This window comes from Balaenoptera physalus (genome assembly GCF_965194825.1).
Source record: "Balaenoptera physalus genome assembly, chromosome: 16".
Taxonomy (NCBI): Eukaryota; Metazoa; Chordata; class Mammalia; order Artiodactyla; family Balaenopteridae; genus Balaenoptera; species Balaenoptera physalus.
This window is the reverse complement of record NC_138898.1, coordinates 41,373,445-41,397,130: the sequence shown is the minus strand read 5'-3', so window position 1 is coordinate 41,397,130 and position 23,686 is coordinate 41,373,445.

Below are 23,686 nucleotides of genomic sequence, written 5' to 3'. Positions count from 1 at the left end.
GGAATGAGGAGCTCAAACTCAAGGTCACAAGTCAGCTGGAGGGCTGTAGGTCACAGCCAGCAGGAGAATCTTCATGTCAGGACCTTCATAGGAAAGAATAAGAAATAAAACACGACTTTCTTTTCTTCGACTGCCTCCCTAAATATTTTCCCATCGGATTGATAATTGAGTCTGGGGGTTTTGCTTGCCTATTTGCTTCCTCATCAAAAGCTTCAAGCTTTACTATTTTTGGAATCTGTACTTGTGAAACCCCTGGGGTAGAAGATCTATGGGATATTTTTCTCTGACTCAAGTATGTAGGAATCTGTGAGAAATTTTGATCCTAGCTTGCCTCTACCTGGGCCATAGGAAAACCAAAGCAAAATATAACTGCTGTGTCCTCTTGGTGAAACAGTTGGTCTCACCTCTCGTTTTTCGATTTCTTCAGCAGTGTTGGGGCCCAGGGCGGGCAGCCCTAAATGTGCCTCAATGGCATATTGATTTGTGTGTGTGTGTTTGTGTGTGTGTGTGTGTTAAATGAGGTTTATTGTTAGTTTTATTGCCTATAGTCTATAAGATGCAACTTTACCGAGCCTTTGAAACAGGATATATTTCTTCAAAAAAAAAACTGATCAAAATTTTCCATACATATAGTTCTATATGAGAGATTACAGTGTCACACTACTGTTACATAATTATAGAAACACTATAGAACCCAAGAGCACAGGGTAAGCAAAAGAAATACAATCCTGAGCCATCTGAACAAAATGATTGGATGAATCCTTTTAGTATAAGTTTAGAAAACATGGAGGAGGGGAAAAAACACATGCACCCTTCAGTCATGAGCAAAGTACATTACATATCTGTTCCTTGATAGACACAGGAGGGGGTAAATGGTGAATTTCAGACACATGAACACTCGCTCATGCTCCCATTTTCTTCTCCTGCTTCCCTGCCATCCCTGAGACATTCACTCCCACCCCTTCCCCAAAGAAAAGATCAAGCACTTAGTCCTAGGGAACCCCACATCTGCCTTGCTGAAGAACACTGTGACTGCTAAAATAAGAGTGTATTTTATTTTGAATTAAAGTCACTTAAAAAATGGCCAACACAAGCAAGACACTCTGACTCTCCTTTCTAGCTCCCTGAAAGTGGGAAATAAATCTCTCCTGTGAAAGATACACTCCCTCCATCCGGAGGTAGAAGGAGCTCCTTATCACCAAAGATAGGGAATTCAAGGCGGAGAAGCCTATATAAACAAACCTTGTTACTTCTTTAATTTACTACTCAAGCCCAAACTCTGTTTAGATTTTTCACTAATTAAGCACCCCAAACCTAAGTTTCTTTGTCCTGTCAATTTCTTATAAATTTATTGTTCTTTGTCTAAAAAGTATAAAAGCTGGCTGCTTTGGCCACTTCTTAGTTCCCACTTCTATGAGACCCCCAGGCACACGATTAAAATTTGTTTCTTTTTCTCCTGTTAATCTGTTTTATGTCAGTTTTTTTGTTAGTTCAGCCACAAGAACTCCAAAGTGGGGGGGGGGAAATCCCCCCCTCCAAGCCCCTGACAGCAGAATCATGGTTGCTTTGTTGTTTTAGTTAAATGCACAGTCCCAAAGCTAAGTTATTTTAAATAAATAAACAGATAAATATTGGAAATTTCCACTAGGTATTATATTAAGCACGAAATCCAGTCAGTACAAGATGGTAAGATTGTGGGCTCTGATTCTGGAAATAAGGAAGGATTTTGACTCATGGGGCACTGCTCTGATACTCCACATTGTACCAGGGGCAGGTGAGATTCTCATGGATAATTCCCAGTGTCTGCGAGATTGGCTCTAAAAATCACCATGAATATGAAAAGCTTTGAGAGTCAGAAACACTGATCATGTGCCAAGGCTCTCCATGGGCAGGAAAAGGTAATCAATTTGTGAGAATGAAGTCAAAGATACAGAATAAAGCAAGAATCCTTGATCTCGAGATGAACAGATGCCCACCATCCTGGGGCTTCTCCAATTAAATCAAGAATGTTTTTGGCTTTGTCTTTTTAGGTAAAGGCAAAACTGGCACTCATACTCTTCTGAATTTCCTTTCAAGGTTGAGAACACACATAGCACAGCTCAGTCTTTGCTACTGGTATCCTGATGGGTCAAAAGGATGCTGCAAAATAAGATTCTGGTATATGTCTCTTTGCTTTCTGATATAATTCCTTAAACTAAGTCTTTAAATTGGTGGCATACCTAATAGTAATACATTACAAAGTCAATGAGTAAGACTGTGTCCGACAGGAAAATCAAGGCACAGAATGCACTTGCCTAACCATTCCTAACATCAGAAATGTTTCAAAGAGCATCCACCCACTGGTCTATATGGTTGGTTTTGCTGAGTCACTAAAGCTGGAGGGAGGACATCTGGCTCTCTTCTTTCCCCCAGTTCTTCCACTCATTGAATCTTGGAGCAATGTTACAGGAAAGGGATACTTGGACGTTCTACCCCTTGTAATGGTAGTTCCAGAACTTTCATAGAGCTGAAGAAACTTCTGCTGGAAGAGGCATTGAACATGACAAAGTCCAAATGCCCTGTTACAGATGAGGACAGTAGGATGCAAAGAAAGTACTGGAAAATATTTGTGAGGCACTGAGACTGAAGACCTACAAGATATTTTATTCTGCCCTAAGTGTCCAGATATGTGATATATATTTATATATTTACATAAGTGTATAAATACAAATGCAGATATGAATGTAAATAAATATACCTAATACTAAGTGCAACTTTTCCTGATAAGCAAAAATTATAGATGATTATCAAAGAGGAGAAGGACAAATAAAATGCAGTACTCCACGGATGTTTTTGAAAGTACTGGGTTCATGATAGAAGGATTTTTCTTCTCATCTTGGTTTGAGTTCTCCTTTAAGCAGATTCTGAATGGAAGTGATTTATTTGGGATATGATTCCAGGAAATCCCAATAGTGGAGTGAAGGAGTGAGAAAAGGAAGGAAACCCAGTAAAGAGTGTGTTATGGAGCCAGTTATTACTGGAAACAATTGAATTTCAGTCTTGCTGGGCATACTGGGAGACAGTGTAGAACATACCTCAGAGTTGTCCCATCTGAGCGATGTGGAAGCTGGGGTATTTATACACCAACTCCTAACCCTCATTTCTCAGTGATGTCAATTACTCAGCATGAGGATGAAAGCTCTCAAGTTAGAATCATAGCTGCATGCAGTAGGATGCTATGGGTTTGTACCGGAATGGTGATAGCTGAGGGGTTGTGTCTGAGGCACTGACAGCATTAGCTACAATTCTTCTACCATGGCCAAGAGGAAAGGTGCTATCTCCTGAGCTCTAAGGTCAAATTTTGTGGCCCTCCAAAAGAAGAAGACTAGTGAAGTCTTAGGCTCCTATAAGAAAGGGAAGCAGATCTCATCTTGGAATGGATATTTGCCAAGGTATAGAATCTGCAGAGACTTTCTGATTGGAGTAGAGAATGTTGTCACAGTTCATGGAAGCTCTTGACATGGGCTCCCTGGAGTTGGAAGTTGTGTCTGAACGTAGGGTCTGGTGTTTTCTTGTGGTCCAGTTATTTTCTGAAGGCAGAGGTTCCTCTCAAGTAGGCCATACAGCAGGATTGGAAAACATTGTGTAAGAGTATTGTTTTCTATAATTCTTGGAGAGTGAGGATGAGGATTTTAATAGTTCCAGTGACTCCAGGTGTAGGATCATGGTTAATAGAGTTCACGAGTTGTGAGACTCCTGGATGAGTACTGGGATGCTTGACATGAAAAAAGGGGTTGGGAGTGTGGACCATTGGCAGGGCCAAAGAAGGACTCAGCTGCCTCTCTCTAAGGGAGTCTTCCATAGAAGACCCAGGGCAAAGTTGAACATCGCCTAAGGAAAACCACAGATATCTACTGGAGGATGGAAACAGATCTATATCAGGTAGAAACAGATCCACTGAAAGCAAGAACAGCCATGTCCTTACCTACAATTATAATAACTGTATCCAGTCAGTAAAGACACTTGCCTTTTTCTTTTCAACTGAAAGAATTAGAATCAGGAAGAGTTCGGGGAAGGAGAGAGCTTTAGACAGGTTATGAATTTGAAGTATTAAATAGGATTGTGTTAAATTCTAATGATTGAAACTTTATAGAAAAGTTATAAAATTGAGCCAAAATTTCACTAGTATAGTAAAGATGCCTTAAAGAGTCATGGTTCACAGCCGTCATTTCAAATAAAAAGAAAGATAGGGTTTTTATGTTTTCCACGCTCCAGAAATTCTGCTACATGAGAGCAGTGATTCTAGTTTGCTTATTTCCATTTCCTACATTTCTAACACTGTACCTATGCCTGGTAAATGTTCAGTAAACGTTTTTTGAATGAACGAATATACATTCCCCAGTGAGTTAATATTGTACTAACTGTATGTAGAAACATACAAATCAACCAAAATATAAATGTGTAATATTAAAGATAAACGTTTTGCCCTGTACCTTTTGTTCCAGTATTTCTGTCTTAAAGCTCATATAATTTTCTTCCTTGTTTTCTACTCTCCAGTCAAACTGACCTTCATTCTGTTCCATGGTTGCCTCACCTCCTTTCTGCCCCAGGATTTGGCTCTATCTAGGTCCTTGTCTGGTCTGCTTTCCCAAAGATCTCAGCAAAGCTCACCCTTTCTCCATTTTCTAGTTTTGTTCACATATGCCTTCCAGTAGACTCTCCATACCAACATTCCAGCCCATTATCCTGTTTTACATATTTACCCCACAATATTCCTGATATATCCTATCTCTAAATTTTACTTGGTTGATCTCTGCTGCTTCCAGGAGAAGGTAAGTTCCATGAGAGAAGGACATTTTTCTGCCTTGTTACCCCTGTCTCCCCATGTGAAGGCTAGTGCCTCTGCCAGAGAAAGGTGTCTTGGTTTGAATACACAGAGACAAAAACCAGCTCAAGTTATTTCTTCGACTGTATCGCAGGAAATGCAGGTGAGGGATGGGGAAATATAGAGAGCAAAGAGAAGGTGGCCAGTAAATGCTGTGTCATTGAGGAGGTTACCACTGGGAACACTTGGAGCTCAAAGCCACTGGGAACCTTCTGAGAGATGGTGTGGAGCCCACCTCAGATTTATTCCACTGAGGGTGAAGAGCTGGGATATTTATTTGTCAGTTCTTAACTCTCATTGGTTGATGTTTCTTACAGGGAATATTTACTCCTCAGCACTTCTGGTTTATCCCTCACTCCATGCCAGCTGCTGGAGAAAGCCTTTAGGCAGAGGGTCCCAGATGTTTAAGTGGGAAATGTTTAATGAATCTGCAGATTACCTCCTGGAAGGCTAAAGGGATATGGCACTGACATATCCTCTAGAGTAGGCTTTGAATACATAAATCATCCATCTGAAAGAAAAATAAAATGAATGCTATATAAAGGCAACTAGAAATTTTTATGTTAATACATAATGCATCCCTAATATTACAGGCCAAGTGCTATAAAGGAAAATATTTATTTGTAGAAAAACCCAAGAGAAAGTGAACAGTTAAGGCTGAGAGCTAAATAATTTTTCAGTAATTTACCTTTTCTTTCACAAAAAGGTAAATTACTCAGGAACAGATTTGCATGTAGCTTTTACAGTCTTCTTCGGTGAGGATGTTTGCATATATAAAAGATGAGAGCTAAGGTTATTTGATATTTTATTGTTCACTTAGGAGCAATGTTTTGTTCTGTGATTTCATTTTATGAAATTACTTCTGAGACGATAACTCTATTTCAGACAGTCGCAGCCTTTTCCTTACTCTGAACGTCATGCAGCACCTGCTGTTTGTTCTGGGCCTTGAAGGAATATCTGAGCAAAGGAAGTATCATCCATTCTGATGTCTGAACCAGTGGCAGCATTAAAAAGTGGTCTGCAGGGGCTTTCTCTCCCTTATTATCCTATCACCTCCAAAGGTCCTCCTAGAAAACTACCCACTATAAGTAAGAACAATACATGTGGCCCCAGTTCAACACCAGCCCACTGCTGTCTCCCCAGCCAGAGATTGGTCCTTAAACTCTCATCGTGCAGGAACTCCAGAACCAATGCTTTTCTGGATCTAATCTCTGTGGTTCCAACATAAACTCTGGGAGCCACAGCAACTGTCTTGCAGTGCGGCCCCAGTAATGGAGCAGATGTGTGATTATTGAATTGTCAGTGGAAGATCTTGACATGGGAGCCCCAGAGTTTGGAGTTCAAACATAGGGTTTAGTGCCCCCTTGTGGTTCAGAGATTTCTAAACGTAGAAAGCCCACTAGAATGGGCCGTCTGAGACCTGGTAACAAATCCTATCATTTGATCTGTTAAATTAGTTAAACTTTTTGTAATAATTTGAAGTTTAGAGATAATTTACAAGAATTGTACAAGGAAATGTTATGTCCTCTTTACCCCAATTCATCAATTTTTAATATTTCCTTATATTTACTTTATCATTCTATGATTTTTTTTTTTTTTTTGGTTATTGGGTATCTGACATGTTTCATAGGTATGATTATAGCTCCAATGGGACTTAAGAAAAAAAAATACAATACAAAGAAGAGGTCTAAAATTGGAGCAGAGAAAATGTCCAAGAGCCTTGACATAGTATGTAATCATGTAACAATGCAAGTTCTAGTAAAAAGTTAATATCCATTTAAAGTGAAGATTCTCTCAACCAAATATGGGATGTTTCAATCCATTGCTGTCTCCTCCAAAGGTGTCACCATCTCTTTTCCTCGACATACTTGTATTCTCATCTTGCCATCTTTTGACAGAAATTAAATTAACTATTCTCCATGAAACTCATGGCTCAAAACGCACCTCTCAACAGTCATGAATACAAACATCTCCGACGACTCCAGCTTGTTTTTTTACAGTGCAGCCAATAGTTCTCCTCATTCCCAGCTCACGTGAAAGTATAAGGCACACGGTATGAAATTATTCAAATCTGTTACTTATTTTTTTTTGTTTTTCTTGTTTGTGTGTATGTGTGTCTCTCTGTGTGTGTGTGTGTGTGTGTGTGTGTGTGTGTGTATGTAAGCCCAAACAGCTCTGCTCTCTGTTAACAGTTATCATCCTGGCTTTAAACTCAGGTAAGAGTAAAGGCATCATGAAGCAGAGACCTCCCACAATGAAATGCCGGTACCCTAAATTGAGTTGTTTCAACAAAATTTCATCAAGAGTTCCAAAATGTTCGAGCACAGTGCTAGGCACTGAGGCTCCAAAATTAACAAATAGATCTTCTTCTTGAATACTGGGAGTTTAAAGTTAAGTGGGAGAGGAAGAAAATTAATTATGCAATTATAGTCGATAAGAAACAGTATTAGGCAAGTGCACCATGATGCTGAAGTACATAGGAGGGTATACTATCCAAATCTGGGAGCCAGGACATCTTTTCATAGAAGGAAGTTTCTTCTATAATGGGACCATGGAGATATGTTGTGGCTAGCCAAACCAGAAGAGATAATGAGGAAGAGAATGACTCAAACCAAAGGTACAATTTGTGCAAAAGTCCATAGAAAAAAAAAAAGATTGGAAAACCAGAGGAATTGAAAGATTTGCGATATATCAGTCAGCTATTTCTATAAAATGGTGTGTAACAAGTCACCTCAAAATTTAATGACTTTCTACCATAAGCATTTATTCTCATACTAATTAATCTACAGACTGACTATAGTTTGGCTGACTTACAATGAGCTCAGAAAGATAGCTTAGCTTCAAGCTGTGGTTAAACTGGACTTAGATATAAGATGTGGATTAGATTCAGGTATTCTCCAAGGTGTTTACAATTCTTCTGAGCATTGTGCAGAAGGGAAAGCAACTACCCAGGCATGTTCTTCTCATGATAGATCACTTGAGCAAAAATCAAGTCAAACTATCCACGCATATTTAAAGTCCCTGCCTGTGATATGAGTACAAACATACCATTGGCCAAAGCAAGTTACATGGAAAAGCCCAAAGGAACGAGATGGAGGAATACGCTCTGCCTTCATTGAATGGGGGAATGTGGCTATTTATTGAACATAAACCTAAACTATCACATATGGTATATAGGTATTCTACAGTCTATAAAGACATAGAGAGGTAGGCAGGGGCCATATGAGCCACTTACAAAGTTCAGACTTCACCCATGTATGATTTTTCAATTGGAAGAGCCAATCATATTTGTATTTTAATGCGATCACATTGGTTGTAGTTAGGATAATAGATGAGAAGAGAACAAGACGGATACTGAGACAAATGTAAGGAAGATATTGGGGGACAGAATCACCTTTGAAGTCTTCTTCAATAAACTAAGAAAATATATAAGTTATGGAGACATCCCAGCCTATATTATTAATTTTTACTCCTTCAGTTTAACAGATTTAAACGTAAACCAGGATTGGTGGAGGGTTCATAGGCCAAGTACATTGAAATTGGTGATAGGAAATGTATCAAATTATCCTAGATACTCTGACTTTAACTATTTTATTGTTGTTTCATAAGTATTATTTTGCTCTACAAAACCCTTGCTCTATTATTTTAAATGTGGAGCCCTCAGAATTGTATCTTATAAGATATTACTACTCAATTTATAGTCCCTGGAGGAGAAGCTTTCAGTATCACTTGGAAGCTTTCCAAATGTGCAGAATCTTGGACCCTAAGGTAGACTTATGGAATTAAAAACTACTAGCATTTTAATAAGACCCCTGGGTGATTCTTATGCTCACTAAAGTCTGAGAAGCACTGTTATAAGATATTTAAAGAGGAAATACAAATGAGAAAACAAGGCAACTTCCTTATTCAGTCAATGCCTCACATTTGCTACGGTCTGCAAAGTGTTGCCTACAGAGCTGTGTTATTCTAGGCCTCCAACAACACCCAGGGAACTGCAAACTTCCAGTCTCAAAGTCGCATAGAAGCTGCATACCTAAATATTGCAGTATGTGATAAGGGTGTTAAGACAAAGTGTGAAGTCATTAGCAACAACCAGTTTTACTTCAGGTGAATGAGGAAAGCTGAGTGCAAAGTGTGATATGCAGACTAGACTTTGAAGTATTTCTGGGATTCTGAGAGGCAGTGACGAAGTGAGAAGACATCCTGGGAGGCAGTTCAATGTAGAGAGTTGGGGGGAAGGCAGCACTCATCCAAAAGAGGCTCAGCCAAGAGACTAACTGGACCGACGGAACGTGAGAGAAAGCAGAAATTGGAGCATGCTAGTTTGTTTTTAAACTAGTTAGTTTAAAATGGTGCAAAACGAAAGCTGAAGTTAAAATTAAAGATAGGTAGAGAAAGCGGAAAATGGCTTGAGGCAGGGAGAACAATGGTATTCTACATAGAGTGGTGGTCAGAACAGAGGCTCTGGAGGCAGGGGAACAAGAGAGAACTTTGTTCTGTTACTCTATCCATGTGACCTTTGGCAAGTCATTTGATTCTAAGACTCAGTTTCTTCATTGATGAAATGTGGGTGATTATTCGTATCGTATAGTAGTTTCTACAGTCATGGCTCCCAATGAATGTCTCCTCCTGGCTTCCATGTCTTTATTTTGACCCACACTAATGCTGCTACTTAGTCATGTGACTTGTGAATGGGATACAGGCAGAATCCAGTTAAGTTCTTGAGCATTGGGGCTTTCTTCTTGCCATGATGTCCTGAGACTTCCATGATGTGGAGAAGCCCATCAGGCCATGTGGAGGGAGCAGCCCAGACAGTCCCGTCTTCCCAGCTGAGTGCAGCCACATGAGTGAGCCAGCGGGGAGTAGCAGAAAAACAGCCCAGTCAACTGGCAGAATTGTGGTAATAAATGAATCCTTATCATTTTTTTTGGTTTTATATGCCTTCAGTGACAATCAAATTCAGCAATATTTTCTGTGGCCCACCTTTCATTCACAAGATTACATTTCCTGGTCTATCAGGTTCCAGATATATATTTGATGCTAGGAATATCGGCATTAAATTTTAAAAATAAGATAAAATAAGAATTAATAAACACTCTCTAAACTCAAGGTGCTTACACTTACACTCTAGTGAAAGAAACATTCAACTAATCAGAAATCAAAATTCAGTTTGAATAAATCCCTAGGAGTGGAATAGCTGAATCATATGGTAGGTGTATGTTTAACTTTCTAAGAAACTTCCAGACAGTTTTTAAATGGGCATGCTGTTATATCTCATATTGATTTAAAATTTCCCAAATGACCAATTGAGCATCTTTTCACGTGTTTATTTGTTATCCTTATATTTTCTTTTGTGAAGTGGCCGTTCATATTATTTTCCCATCTCTTTATTAAGTTGTTTATTTTTGTATTACTGAGTTTTGAGTGTCCTATGTATATTCTGGATACAAGCTCTTTTTCAGATGCTCTGCAATTATTTTCTCTTCATTTATGGCTTGTCTTTTCATGCTCTCAACCTGTACATGACCTGTTTACAGCAGCTTCATTTGTAGCAGCCAAAAACTAGAACAAATACAAATGTCTATAAATGGGTGAATGGGCAAACACACTGTAACATATCCGTGCAATGGAATACTACCCAGACAATGAAAAGGAATGAACTTGTTTTGTGGCAAGAGAACCCTTATTGTTTTAAACCACCAAGGGTTAGGGTGTTTTGTTATGTGGCAATAGAAAACTGGGACATATCCCATAGGTTGTTACATACATTATCTCATTTTATCTTTTAATATCCTAGTGAGATATGTACTCCTAGGGACAATTAAACATTAGATACTATTTTTTAACTTTGAGCATTCAATTTTTTATACATGATACATTTATGATTGCTTAGTCCTTGTGAATTAACTTTTTTTTTTTTATAAATCTGATTTTTTTTTAAAATTAATTAATTAATTTATTTATTTTTGGCTGTGTTGGGTCTTTGTTTCTGTGCGAGGGCTTTCTCCAGTAGTGGCGAGCGGGGGCCACTCTTCATCACGGTGCACGGGCCTCTCACCCTCGCGGCCTCTCCCGTTGCAGAGCACAGGCTCCAGACGTGCAGGCTCAGTAGTTGTGGCTCACGGGCCCAGCCGCTCCGCGGCATGTGGGATCTCCCCAGACCAGGGCTCGAACCCGTGTCCCCTGCATTGGCAGGCAGATTCTCAACCACTGCGCCACCAGGGAAGCCCGAGCATTCAATTTTTTAAAAAGACAGAGGCACGCTATGTACACTCTATATGCTATTCTATAATTTGCCTTTTCTTTTTTCTTCTTTTTTTAATTTCACAATGTATCTCTTGAGGATTTTTCCTTGTCAGCCCACAGAGCTCTACCTCATTCTTTGTAATTATCTAGTAGTCTACTGAATGGGTGTTTCATAATTTATGTAACCATTTCCCTGCCTATGGGATTAAGGTTGCTTCTCATTTCTTAAACTATTACAAATCATGTTATCATGAATATATTGATATGTATATATCAGTGCCCATTTGTGAGTGTAATTGTGGCATAAGTTCCTAGAAGTAAAAATCCTGGTTTAAGGTGTATGTATGTTTTATTTTGTGATAGATTTTTACCCATTATGTTGATATTCAGTGAAGTTGCAGCAATTTATACTCTTATCAAGAGTATACAAAACTACCTATTATTAACCATTGTTAATAATATTATAAATTATTAAATCTTTTGGTAGCTTCCAATCTGATCAGTGAAAAATATCTCAATTTTGTTTCAATGTACCTTTTCTTAATGGGAATGGTGTTGCACAATTTTTTACATGTCTGTCGACTACTTCAAGTTCTGTTTTCCGGTTAGATATGCTGTATAGTTTTCTCTTATAATTCTGGTCTTTCATTATTCATTGGAAAGAGTACTTTATAATTAAGGAAACTACCCTTTGTTCTTATGTGCTAAGAATATTTTTTCCAGGTTTATCATTTTTCTTTTGACTTTTGTTTACAATGTAGAATTTTTGCATCTTACATAGTCAAATTTATCAGTCGTCCGTATTTCCTTTGGGTACTTTTATAGGTTATCACAAAGAACTATATTCAGTATCCTGTGATAAACCAAAATGGAAGAGAATATTTTTAAAAAGAATATATATATATATATATATATATATATATATATATATAACTGAATCATTTGCTGTACAGCAGAAATTAACACAACATTGTAAATCAACTATACTTTAATTTAAAGAAAAACATAAAAACTCAAAAAAAAAAAAAAAAAACTAGGTCAGAGAATGTTTCCAAAAGAGTCATCCCAAGCATATTTGAGCAACTCTCTTGCAATGGAGTCGACTTAAAGCCTCTCATGGTGACTACGTTGAAGGGATGACACTCAATTGCACACGTACATTTTAGTATATTCACTTAACCATCATTAAAATAAAAACAATGTAACTTAATAAAAAAATGCACAATCTGTTAAGTAAAAACTGAACACAAATTTTACATTCACCATGATCCCAGCTTTTTAAAAATTAGAATGCTCATGACAAAATTGCAAAAAGAAACCTCTGATAAAATGAAGGGATTAGAGGAGACTTCTCTTCCTGAAAAATTTGATTAATGCTGTTATGACAGTACTTATATAGTAAAACAAATTAAGAACTTAATTACTTTGTAGTCATATCTCCTGAAGAAAAATCCCATGAGGAATCTGAAGCAGAGATGTGATAAGGATGTTATTCTGGCCCATGTGTGGAGCGGCATCATAATATAATAGCACAGAAACAGAAACTGGAGTCTAAAAATCCGCCTTCAGGATTCTAGCTCTGTTTAGCTGGGGCTGATCTGACTTTCAAAATTCCTTATATGGAAAATGGGATCATTAGAATCACTTCACAGGGTTTTTAGAATCTTGCTCCTCAAAGTGTGGTCCACAGACCAGCAGGATCAGCATCGCCTGGAGATGATTAAAAATGCGAAATTTCAGTTCCCAAGTCAGTCCTCCAGAATCAGAGTATCTAAGGATGGAGCCTAGCAATCTGAGTTTTCGCAACCTCTCCAGGTGACTCCCATGTGGGCTAAAGTTGGAGCAGCACTGATTTAGAGAACTAAGGGAATCAAACGTAATCACAAACACTGCTTTCCACAAATCCGTTATCATTGTCAATCACATACAATGAAAGCTTGGCCACGCAGACTGGAGGCCCGGGAACAATCAGTGTTCTCCTAATTTTGGAAAATTTTTCTCCATTTTTTTACTTAGCGTTATTTAGAGTTGGATAAGAACATTAAACATTCAGGAGTTGAGAATTCTTCTTTTTAATTTCATAAATATTTATTGAGTTCTACCTGTGTCCCAGGCCTTATTTTATACGCTGGGGTTTCAGCAATGAAGATCTACGTGGCTCCTGACTTCAGGGAGGTTCTAGACCACCAAGAAAGACAGGCAATAAACCAATCATAGCAGGTGTAGAGAAGGTTACAAAAGAAGAGTCACTAGTTACTGTGAAAGCATCTAAATTGGGGGCTCTTACCTAAGAAATAGAGGATGCGTATTAGGGGCTACATGAACCTCTTGGATTTTGTTTACACTTGGGGAACATATATATGTATATTTTCATTGTTATGGAGAAAGAGTTTTCAGATAATTCCTTGAAGTCCAAATATTTAAGGAGCCCTGCCAAGATCAACATTGCAAGCTAGTTTATCATCCCGATGTTTGAATCCATTATTTTCATTTATAAGATCCTTTTCCCCTCCTCCCCTAAGAATGCTTACTTGGCCTCAATGACCCAGGTATAGATTCAAAACCCTATTTATTCTGCAGCACAGAGCTCTCCCTTCATCCCTCTTCTATGAAAAATTGAAGGCAAATTTTCTCCAGACCTGGGCTCAGTCAGGTACCCAACTGCACTTCTTTATTACCAGATATGGATGTAGATGAAATATCCTAAGATGAGCTGTGAAAAGGACCTTCCCTGACATTTGTTCAACATTTAATTCACAGTTCTTAGAGTTGAATGAGCAGTTCTGGGGGGTGTAAGCTTAAAACTCTGCCAGTTGATTAGAAGCTGTGCTCAAATCCAGACCAATTAATAACAAAGTCCCCACGGGGTTAATATTAAGGATGGCTGTTATTGTGTTTTTTGTCTTCATTTCAGGGTTTCTGCAAGTGGATTAATCAGCCCTTGTGTACTCATTCTACCACCAGAGCAACAATGCATTTTGATGATTATGTTACAAATACCGGAGACATTCATTAGAACTTGCAGAGAAATTTTTATGAGTTTGGGCAAATATCCACTGTAGTCCATGCCGCAGATCAGATAATAATAGCAGCTGCAGGTTCTGGAACTCACAGGGTCCCTCCACAGCACGCACTGAATTGGAATGTCAACCTGGTGATTTAGTTCACCCTCATTACCTAAATCAGTCCAGAGTAAAGGCAAACATAGCATATGTGTTTAAAATATTGGCGCTCATATCATTTTTTATGCAGTCCAAGTTGCTTAAATAATGGATTCCAAAGAGTCTTTAAATGAACTCCTAAATACCACCAGTAAAATAGTAAATGGAATTTAACCCCAACTCTTCTCAAATGCCAGGAGACTTTTAATAAACCCAAACAGGCAATAAATATTTATTTTTCATTTTTGCACAGAAATCATACTCCAGTCTCAATGGGCCTCAGTCTACCACAATTGCTAGAGGGTTAGGCAAGTTTTAAGTGGAATCTCTTTTGGTGGTTTGGTCAGTGTCTTCATTGACTCCAGGATCATCTCAATTTTTATCACGTCCCCTCTGCGTTTCAAATGGAAGAATCAAGAGCAGTGGCCTTTGCAGGTGGTGTGAGCTGGACATCCCTGGCTTCCTCCTGTGATCCCAGAATAATTACCGCCCATGGTTCTCCCCTCCTCCCCCTGCCGTTCTCACTATTTCATCTTCTGGTGCTTTTATGAGGGAGAGGATAAAGAGGAGGTACTGTTCTCTCTTTTTGAATAGGCTGTGTTGGACTCCTTAGCTGGCATCATTCCTCCACTTCCCCCCTGGTACCCAGTACTGTCTTGCTACTCATCAATATACCTGGAATTAAAGGAACATGGAATCAAAACCAGGCCAATGCCGCCTTGCCGTCGGTTCTACAGGTCCTCTTCCATCGTGGCCCAGAACCAGGTGGGAAGACCTTGTTGCTGGTGGTGTTTCTTCTCTGACTCCTTCCCTTTCTCTCCCACCTGCTTCTGAAAGGAACACAAATGTCCTAAGCTGTCTAGTAAGAGGAAAAGGAATGAGGCCGAGGACAATGGCTGTCTCTTCCCCTGGCTTCAGTACCTGTCCCCAGGCACCCTGGTCTCTGCAGGGTCAGCCTGGAGGCAGCTGCCCGTTCACAAAGAATCACCAAGACTGTGCTATCGGGAGGGCAAAGGGAAGACCTACGGTATATTTGTCTGAAGTTGGCTGAGAACCATCCTAGGTGAATCTGACCCTTATCAGAATTATCCCAGTAACAACCAGCAACAGCTATCACTAAGCAGGACCTTTAGAATGTAATTGGAAAGTACATTTCTTGAAACAGATTTTTTTCAAGCATGTTACTACTCTGAGGTTCACATGAGCATATTCTTTCTCAGACAATCTCCTTCCTAAGAAGGGAAGGCGTGGCCTAGAAGAAAACAGTCAGAGTCAAGGTCTCAAGGTGATAGGATGGAAGCTAGACATTAGAAGTCGGGCTCATCCCCCAGGGGAGACACTCATAGTTCACCTGCTGCATGACTCAGCCAGAGACCCCTGGAAAGCTGTCACGTCATGGCACCATTGTCCTGTCCTCTTCAAGGCAAATGTCTAGAAAGAAAACATAAGGGAAGATGTTTTTAAAAACCAGGCCTTAGAATACAAGTCCTGTGTTTTAAGAATTGGTGTATGAGGACTGGCAATCATTCCTTCTCCTCCTCCCCCTCCCCCCTCCTCTTCCTCCTCCATCTTCCTCTCTTTCTCCTTCTCTCTCTCTTTCTCCCTTCCTTCCTTCCTTCCTTCCTTCCCTCCTTCCTTCCTTCCCTCCTTCCTCCCGTGCAGCACTGGGGAAACCTATGGCTCACACATCTGCCCTACTCTCCAGCAGTTAGGAGCTGCTGAGTATACATAAGGGACACTGTGTATTTTGCCAGTCTTTCCATCCTGCCATACTTTCAAGTTTTCTGTTACCTGTGAGCTGAGTCATACAATTAAATCTGAAAGATGAGGAGGGGACAATGTCCCAGTATGTTGACCTCCATATCCGAAATGATTTTCCACAAATCTAAATCAGGATATGTCCTGGTTAAAGAATCTGTTCTAATGAGTAAATTGTTTTTTCATCAGAAGACTTACAGAAGTATGAAGATCAATCCATCACTTTCTGCATGGAACAAATCACCCTTCTTGAAATAGTACAATTACTCTAGATTTAGAATGTGTGAGAATTTGGAGGCAGAGATTATGTTGCTATGTACAATGAGTTCCTACAGACTGGGAGGTGATTGATTGCAAAGATGCCAAAGGTTACCTGTCCTCAAGAAACTCTCTCTCCTGCACCTAAGTCTTGACCGGCTCCTTATTTGGTGTGGAGCCCTTGTAGCTCTAGAAGGTGTCAGGCAACGCAAATGTATATCTCGGGAAGGGAAATGCAGCCGTGGGTGATGCACATGGGCTGGTGGTCCAGTTATAAAGCAGAGAGCAAGGTCTCTGAAGGAAATGTACAGGAGTGTTTGGAGGAGGGTTTGCAAGGAGGCAGGGAGGCCTGAACGGACTGTCTGGGAGATCACTCTGATGGTCAAGAGAGAGGGGGCTACTGATATAGGCCACCGTCCAGCAGCTCCTTTCTTCAGCTTCAAGTCCATGAACCCCATGCCCAACCCCCCCCCCATTTCACTCACTGTCTGTTAGCTACTCTGCCTGATGTTCTCCAGAAATACCGCGATAAATCACTGCAGATGTAATGTGCTTCATGTCTCAATTTCACAGGCTTTTTACTTTCCTTTCTCTCTAGAATGTAAACTGAAATTAAATCTTTCCCCTAAAGAGCTCCGAGCTGTACGAGGATGTTATACTAAGAGGTGGTAAATCAATCACCACTGAGATGGAACAACCCAAGGCAGCGTTTCCATACCCTCTGTGCGCTGGGTGTCACGGCAGCAAACGCGCCAGAGTCTGCGTCAACTCTCTCTCTCCTTTTCCATATTTAGATTTTAGGGAAGGACAGAAAGCTCTGGTCTACTTTCCATTTAACTTTGATGTGAAAACAGTACAACATAATTTGGGTGAGGCCACTAACTTTTTGAAGATTCAGTCTCCACACATTTAAAGTAGATTTAGGGACTTCCTTGGTGGTCCAATGGTTAAGGCTTCATGCTTCCACCACAGGAGGCATGGGTTCGATGCCTGGTCAGGGAATTAAGATTCCACATGCCACACGGTGTAGCCAAAATGTAATTTAAAAAAATTAAAAATTAAAAAAAATTAAATTAAAAAAAATTTTTTAAATAGAGTAGATTTAATAATCTAGGACTCATAGTGCTGTGTTAACACTTTACTGAGATTAACTTTGTTTCAAATCCACTGTGAGAAATGAAAGGTAGAATGATTCCCCTTCTTGGTTCAGTCCTGAGTGGAGCTGGGCAAGCCCTGTCTGTGCCCCATGCATCAGTCTTGCCCTTACAGCTTCAGGGCACACAGTCCAGTCCACCTCCAGCACCTGCACCTCCTTGCCCCAGGCTTTCCTCTGAAGGCTGGAGTCTACCTTGACATCTGTGCAGTGCACAGGAAGTGCCAGAAGCAATGCACCAACTCCCACCAGAGCAGCCTTCAAACAATGACTAATGGCAGTAGGTGTATAAATGCATCAGCTTCCTCACCCCTCAAGTGGGAGAGTCCACCCCTGGTTTTCAGAGCTCCACAGAGGATTAAGCTCCGGCTGCTCACAGTGTAAGTTGATGGATAACCGACACTTTGTGGACTTCCTCATTTTCCCTGTCTTGTTTCACCCACCTCCCAGCAGTATTTCCTGGGATGATCTCCTAAATGTTCTCTTGGTACTTGAATTCTTGTCTCAGGGTCTGCTCCTTGGAGAACACAACCTAAAACATTGCCCATACGAGGATTAGACAAGGAGCCAAAGTGAGGAAGGTAAATGGTTCCACTTTGGCAGGTGCAGTCTATCTTCTGAAACTTGGAAGTCCGTTCGGTTATTACATTTTCAAGACACTGCGCTGTCTTTCAATACCTGACTTAACCAACCTAAGCGGCTTTATTTGGTCAACAACACACACTCTGTTCCCTTTTTTTTTTCTAAAACTCTCTGAGCACTTATGCATAATGTCCACATCATATCATTCTTTTTTTTTTTTTGGTCATGCCACGCGGCATGTGGGAATCTTAGTTCCCTGACCAGGGATGGAACCCGTGCCCCCTGCACCCATGCCCCCTGCAGTGGAAGTGTGGAGTCTTAACCACTGGACTGCTGGGGAAGTCCCGTATCATTCTTACAAAAACGTTTATTGAGCATCTGGCCTAAGGTGGTGGAGAGAGGACTGAATAGGGAATCAGAGGCTCTGGGTGTTAAACGAGGATTACATTCTCACAGTAAAAGTTCAATAGCAATATCTATATCTGGAAGGTGTACAACCTCACTCTGAAATGGCCCAAACTAATGTGCTAACGATGCTTTTTCTGTATCCTTGGGTATCATAAGAAAGGCAAGACCCTGGGGTCTCCAAATACCTTTAATGGAGGTACTATCCAGTTAAAAAATCTAGGGTAGCCTTAGAGGAAGAAATCCTGGGCAGAAGACAGCACACAGGTTCAATGTGCATGAGAAGGAAGAGGTAAAGTTGATAATGAAACCACATCTCTCTCAGGAAAGCTCAGGTCACCTTTGCCATGAATCTTTATTTCATGGGTGTCAGGAGCTCTCTCAACAGCAACACTGGAAATTCTGTTAAGGCAGGGAAAAAAAGACTTCTATTTTGTATGTCTATCCATCCAGTTAAATTGCTTTTCTTTCCATCCATCCATCCATCCATCCATCCATCCATCCATCCATCACGTCTTCTCTCCCCTCTTCCCCTCTTTCTTCTTTCCATCCATTTTGTCCTTCCCTCCAGTCTTCGCTTCATGCCTCTTTCCATTCTCCCTTCCATCCTTCTTTCCAATAACATGTCATCCTTACCTTCTCCCTTCCGTCTTTCTTCCATCACTTTTTTTCACCTCTTTTTTTCAACCAGGATTCCTTCTTTCTTTCCTTCTTCCATTCATGAATACTCTTAAAAGTGGCACTGGGACCTGATGATTAAATGTCACACTGCAGTCAGGCTACCTGGTTCAAACCCAGGTCCAGTATTCCCTATACATACACCCTTGGGCAATTTGCTTAAATTTCCCATCTTGAGGTTCTAGCTTTTTTACGTATAAGCTGGAGCTAATAATAATCCCTATTCCACTGGCTTATTCTGAAGATTAAGTAAATTAATATGCATATGATGCAAACAATAAAACTGGCTTGAATTATGTGTTATAAATACTAGTTGTTATTATCAGTATGCTTCTGATATTGGGTTAAAGCCTGCAAAAATAAATGTTTAAGACACAGCCCTTGCTTATAAGGGGATTCTTATGTCTGGAGAGAGTTAACACAGCATCCAAAGATGAGCAAGTAATTTACTTCTCAATAGGAGGCTTAGCTCACTGTGTTCATTTCCTAAAGTGTATAATTCAGCATTATCACCTCTGACAAATGGTGAAATATTTGAGGGCCTTGTGTTTCCAAAGCACTGTTGCACTCTTCCAGCTCCCAGCCTTTGCCCCATTTCAGTTCCATTCTATCAAGTGTGTTCATGTGAACCTTGATTTGTACACTGAGTTTCTTGCCAGCCTCTTGCAATACAATTTAACGTGAAAGGCAATATAATATTCTTGCTGGGGGTAGCAGTGGTTCAATAGCAGGGATTGGAACTCTCACCACTGTGAGCATGATTTAGGGCCCTTTGTTATGGGGAAGGTCCTCTTGTTCTTTCAGCTCTATTGAGGTGAGGCCTTTCAAACAGTGACTGCAGTTCTGACACTCACAGTTAACTCCTTTTGTCCTTTTGGTACCTTATTATGTGTTTTGTTTTTCAAATCTCCAGGACTTCAATACACATAGAATTTCAAACTACCACGTAAAAATTACCAGGCTTAGTTTGAGAACCTAAGCAAGGAATAGCTAAAGTTTAATTTAAGGATCTACTGAAACTCCTACCAGGACATTTGAACAAACCTGCCAAGTCTCCTACGTCCAGAACCAGAGCCTTTACAGATTTGATGACACAGACAAGCTGACATCCAAAATCTTCATGATCAGTCAGAAAACAGATATTTACCACCCTCAGTAGGAATCCCTACTTTGAAATGATTGTGAGTGGAGTGTGAGACAAGGATATCTTAGATCATGCAGTGGTAACAAACAAATCCTGACATCCCAGGGGTTTAGCACAAGAAAAATTTCTTTCTGGCTCATGCAAAATCTGAGGCTAGATTATGGGAGCTTGCCTCCATCTTGTAACCCAGGGATCCAGTTTCCCTCATGTAGTATTTCCGACATCTCAACATGTAGTTTCCAAGGTTAGCAAGAAGAGGAGAAGGAGAAGGAGGAGACACATCAGCACTTAACTGGCTCAGGTGGGAGGTGACATCCATCACTTCTACTTAGGATCCATTGACCAAAACTTGCCTTATGGCCCCCTCCTAATGGCAAGGACTGGGAAATCCAAGTGAACATGTGGAGTATTTGTGGCATGTAAACATCTCATTCATAATTTATGTAGATGTGGACACTTGAAATCCATAAGAGAAAAGAGGTACCAAATGGATAAAGATAATGGATGATGTGAATTTTTTCTAAATGGCAATGGAAATACTGGGGCAAGAGTTATAGGAACCAGAGGCTCAATCTAAAACAGCTCCATCACCAGCACAACATATCTTGAAAGTCTCATGGTTTATCTCTAAAATTAAACTCTTCATGAGTTTAAAAATACAAAACTTCAGCTCTGTTCCACAAAGACTGGGAAGATGACACATGCTTATTCTTTAGAGATCTCTTAGCACACCGTGTGCCTTTCCAAGGATTTGCCTTCCCTGGTTTAAGAAGCATACTCTAAATGTTCAATAAATGGTTATTAAATGGTAGTGGTGAAGGTTCATTTAAGTTGCAAGGGAATGTCATTCTTTATTAGAAGGCCCTTGGATTATTGTTGAGCTTTTGCCTGGATGCCTTGAATGACCTATTCTAAAGTGCAGGTTCATTGAAATCACAATGTTTTCTACCCTTTTAAATTAACTTTTATTTGAATCTCCTCAGTGTCCATTCACAAAGGGCAATGAACCCAGGACATGTGAATCTGTTCAAAGCCTATTCAAAGCCCTAAGACTAACAAGGGCCTTTTATCAGAATTTCTTCTTCCCTCTCTAGTCCCCTTCCTGTCCAAGCCAAAATTTTCCCTGAACAACAAAGACAAGCTTCAAACTAGTGAATCCAAGAGATACATTCTTGCCTTCAAAGGACAAATAAAGAGAGAAAACTTCTGGGAAGAGGCTGCTTAGTTTCCAGGTTTTTCTTGTCCCAGTTGCTATTGAGCTACCCACACTCCTCACTTTTTGCTGACCACTATTTACCCTGATGTCTGAATCCATGTGGTTCTCCTGCATTCTGGACCTCTTGTTACCTGAACTCTGACCTCTGCCTTGTTCTGCAAATCTCCTCCTCTTGCTTTTACAACCCAATCTTGTAATAGCTATTTAATGAGAGCTGTGTTACCGTATGTGAAATAACTACTTCACTAACTGAATATTCATTGTGACCCTCTTGTTTTCTAGGCACCATGGTGGGTGAGAGGATAACATGAGCAAGATGGGGTCTTTGTTCACTGTGCAGTTGAACCTCTAGAAGCAGATATAGGCAAAGCAATGAACAAAAATAAGATGATCCTAGATGGCAATCAACACTATAAAGAAAAGGAAACAGGGTGATGTGATAGGGAGTGGCTAAGGCCAGGGGTACCATGCACAGAATGGAGGGAGAAGGACTCCCTTCCCAGGAGAAGGGGGCCACTCCGGGGAGAAGGGTGGAGTAGCATGCCAGGCAAAAGTGCCAGAATGACCTGGAAATGCTGGTTGAAAGGACAAAGTTTCCCTTCTTCCTCCTCCCACACTCAATAAAGGAACACAATGTTTCTTTTTCTGATCTCCACACCAATGCCCTGGATCCTCTGTGAAAGCAAAGATAAAAATTTCATATTAAATGTAATAACAGACCATCCTGAAGAAAGCCTTCATCTCTCTCTTTCCCGAATCAACACCTCTCCACAGGGCTAAGCAAAATACCTGGCTTGCTCTTTGGTCAAGCTGCTGTGACCTAATTTCCTCTATTTAGACCAATGGCTGATGACAAGTTGTAATAGAAACAACTGCTCGCTCTCTGGCTGCCCTCAATCCACTAGACAACATTCCCCCTGACTGATTAAGTCATTAAGGAAAATATTTTCTCTGTTCCCAGTGACTGCTGATTGATGGCACTGAAGCAGCATTGCTACTTAAACCCTTATTCAAGGGAGGCTATCAATTTCTGCAGATCACTTGGCCAGTCTACCTCATTTCAGTAGTTGGAGGAGCTGCCTCAGAAGTACATGTGGCCATGTATCCAGGAGGAACTCGGGGAGAATGATGAGGACAGGGTGAGAAGAGGCAGAAATGCCACAGACTCACCAGTTAGGTCAGCACTGAGCTCACTCAGCCTCAGAACTCTTTTCTCACACCCCAGCTACCTTCTCTGCCCACCTATCCCCTGTGTGTCCCTGTACCACATTCTGTAGGCAGATGCAATAACAAGGAAGAAAAGGAAAGAAAAGATGGATGTCACCCAAGTTGGGGCAGGGTGGAGACAATTCAGATCTTTTAAAATTAGAGAAGTTCTCAAAGGTGTTCATCTGAGAGAGGATGATTCCATAACCTGGCATCATACTATATGTAAGATGGACTCATGCTTCTACCCTGACCCCTGCATTTTTGAAGGCAAAAGACTTGAGAATAATCTGCAATGTGTGGCTTGGAGTGAGCAAGGAACAGGGTTTCTTTTGAGAAGGCTTGGATGAGAGCCCTATTCTGTTAGTAGATCCCTGGGCAGCTCTGGAAATGTTCCTCAGCATTTCTGATTTTTAACCTGTTGGTCTACAAAGTAAGGCAATTTGATTGACAAAACTCCTAAGGTCCCTTTTTGTTCTAAAATGCCATGATTCTTACCTAGTAGGAAAGATTAGTTTTAACTGAAATAAAGAACCTTTTGACAGATACTAGTAAAAAAGTCTTTTAATGTCTCTTTCTAAAGAACAGTTGTCCAATATATCCATATGTTAAGCTCTAACTTCTTAGTGTAAGGACATTCTGCCAAAGACTAGATGGGACACATTGGAATCTTGCAAATACTAGGAGGAGGAACTCTTTTAAAATGATTCTTATAACAGTATTATAAGGGAAAAGGAGAAACCAGTGTTATTAATTCACTTACCTCTCTCTTTATTTGCCAACTTAAATGATCTATTTTTTACCTTGTTCTAGAAAAGATTTAAGGTGACAGAATTCATGATAAAATGATTTATCCAATAACTGGTCCACCACTTGGTTTACCAAGACCTAAGAATTTATTTGTTTATGTATAGTATATAAATTATATATATTATATAACATATAATATATAAATTATATGTTATATAATATATATACATATTTTATTGAAGTATAGTTGATTTACAATATTGTA